The sequence below is a fragment of the Abramis brama genome (assembly GCF_963993115.1).
Source record: "Abramis brama genome assembly, chromosome: 16".
In the NCBI taxonomy this organism is placed as follows: Eukaryota; Metazoa; Chordata; class Actinopteri; order Cypriniformes; family Leuciscidae; genus Abramis; species Abramis brama.
In genome coordinates, this window is record NC_139978.1 from 8,682,375 (window position 1) to 8,685,003 (window position 2,629).

At 35.9% G+C, this 2,629-nt stretch overlaps 1 protein-coding gene across 1 annotated transcript in view; it reads right to left on the minus strand.

Moving 5' to 3' along the window:
* The window catches only part of tp73 (tumor protein p73), a 47,408-nt gene extending 45,257 nt beyond the window's left edge, over nucleotides 1-2,151 (minus strand). Inside the window, exon 1 of the mRNA XM_084087632.1 lies at nucleotides 1,886-2,151. The gene's annotated coding sequence lies outside the window, so the exon portion shown is untranslated. The remainder of the gene's footprint in view (nucleotides 1-1,885) is intronic.
* Between the last annotated feature and the right edge of the window lie 478 nt (nucleotides 2,152-2,629).

The window sequence follows — 2,629 nt, forward strand, 5'->3', positions numbered from 1 at the left end:
TTATAATAAAAAAGAATTTAAAAAAAAAAAGGAAAAAAACGTTTTCTCATATCTTAAGTTCCTTCAGGCCTGTTTACTGTTGCCGCGTCGCGTCTGTTCCCTCGGTAACGCCGCGTGCAAAAGACGGCCTATTGGAAAAGTGCATAGCCTAAGCCAAATTAATGTTTACTCAAACAAAACTCATTTAAAAAGGACCTCATGAAACCATCTTTTGTCCTTAATGCTTCTTAATATCTGCTTTTTCGGCGAGGATTTTAGTCCACTCTCCCTAATTTCGGATGTAACTTTCAACAAATCAATAAATGACACTGTTCTCATTAGTAAAGCAAAGTAAAAAAAAATAAAAAAAATAAATAAATAAACGAATTGGAATGAGTTTTCGTTTACAAGTCCGAACTCTGTAGTTTTACGAACGAGGAAACATCGTGTTTACTAAATTTGACCTGTATTCCCGTGGTAGCTGCCACCTGGAGAGGAGTTAAAGCTCTGCCAGCAATTATACACACACAACAGGGATTCAAGCGGAGAATTGAATTATCACTTGACAAAGGCCTTGTATTTTAGAACTAATGAAGCTGTATCTTACCGATGTTCATACCGAACAACCCCCCAAAAAATTGATCAGCCATAGTGAGCACACTGGAGAAGTAGGCTATCTTATTCTTCACCGGTTAATGCGTCATGGACAAAAAGTGCAAAATTCTTCCTTTGCCCCGGTTAATTTCAGGCCGGATTTCAAAACATAGCATATATTAAAACAGAATAGCCTAAGATGCATAGGACATTTTGCGAAAATATTCATAAAGACAGCAAACTCCTTCGAGCGACCATTAACTGTTACTCTATTAAGCGCAGTCTCTGGACTAATACAGCAGCAGCCTTGACAACGAATTACACAAAAGCCGTCACACATCTCCTGCATTCATTTTACCTCTTGCATTACACTGCTTGCTGTTTAATTAAAATGTATTAAATTATATATAAACTCAAAAAAACCTCAACGGTTGGGTTTAAAATGAAGCCAAATTAAAAGAAAAAATAAACCAACGGTCAAGTTTGTCCATATTTGACTCAAACATGGGTTGAAACAACCCAGCATTTTTTTTTATTATTATTAATTAATATTTGGTCTTTTTAATGTATTTATTTAATTTTATTTGCCGTCTATATAGGCCATTGTTTGGAAATAATATTTAATATTATTAGTCCATATTTGACCCAACCATGGGTAGAAACAACACATCATTTTTAAAGTGAATATAATATATTATAACATAATATAATATAAATATATATAATATAATATATCTGTAAAACTAAGCTAGTAGGCTAGATAAACAGAAACAGATAACAGTGGCTTGTGAAAAAAACATAATCGCTCTCTACAGAAATTCATGTTTCTTATCAAGCATAAGGTTTAGTCTACTGTAATACATGTTGACAGACATTTATCATAGTGAACTCTGACCACTGCATCACCTTTGTAGGACACTCATCGATTTTTCTAACTGATAGACAAAAAGGAACAAATTAAATCGCAACAGTACACTCATTGTTTTGTTTTTTATAGTTAAAAAAATAATTAAATTAGGTTAACGTTACATAAGGGGACAAATAAATCGATCAATGGAGTGATTTAAACATATTTATACATTTTAGCATTAAATATAACGTTAAAGAATTCGAATGCTACTTTTTAACACAAATCTAGTCTATAAGAAGCTATTGAAGTGGATGATGAAAACATGAGGAGATCTTACTGCGTTCACTTAAAGTGGGTGGGTTTAAATGCTCACCTTCAGAAATGCGAGCGCTCAATACTTCCCATACAAAACGAAGAGTTCAAACGAACCACAAATACTATATTTATAATAGATTTACTTACCAAGCAAGTTATCTGCGGCTTGGAACAAACGATGTTCTTACTCTGGATCCCCAAAATCACTTTCCTTGACCTGCAGCTGACCCTTGTAAACTACAGCCTTGTCATGAAGCAAATGAGCTCCGAATTAAGCCATTGAGCAACAGAACGCAACTTGAATCATTCCCTTTAGTTAAAAAAGCAAGATGAGAGAGAGGCAGATGAGGCTGATTATGCAGGTATAGCCTATAGGGTAAATAGGCTCGCGGAGTGTGAGTGCACTTGGCTGTGGAGGGTTGGGTTGGGGGAATTGGAGGGGGACGGGAGGAGGCGTTAGCCGCCGTTTGGGCTCACACGAGCGGGAAACACTAATATCAAACGAATAGGTCGCTAAAATGCGATTAAAGCTTGACGTTTACATTCTCACTCAAATATATGTGCGTAAGATGCGACAGTCTTGTAGAAAGACTTCAACTGTCCCTAACAAAATCGTAGATAACGACGATTTAAATTCCCTGCCTCTCCTGACAGCATAAATTAACACGTTTTAGCATTTGCTTTGAAATGCATACGGTAATTATTAAGTCATTCAAAGCAATCAAGTCATAAAACTACTCAGTATGATCTCGATAAGCCATATTTATTGTTAATTCTAGTGCATACTATAAAATAGACAAGGTGAAACATCATTTCCCACAATTCCACTGCGACGCCGCACGTAAAGCTGATTGGCTGTCACCACAACACAATGACGTTTCAGAATACGTC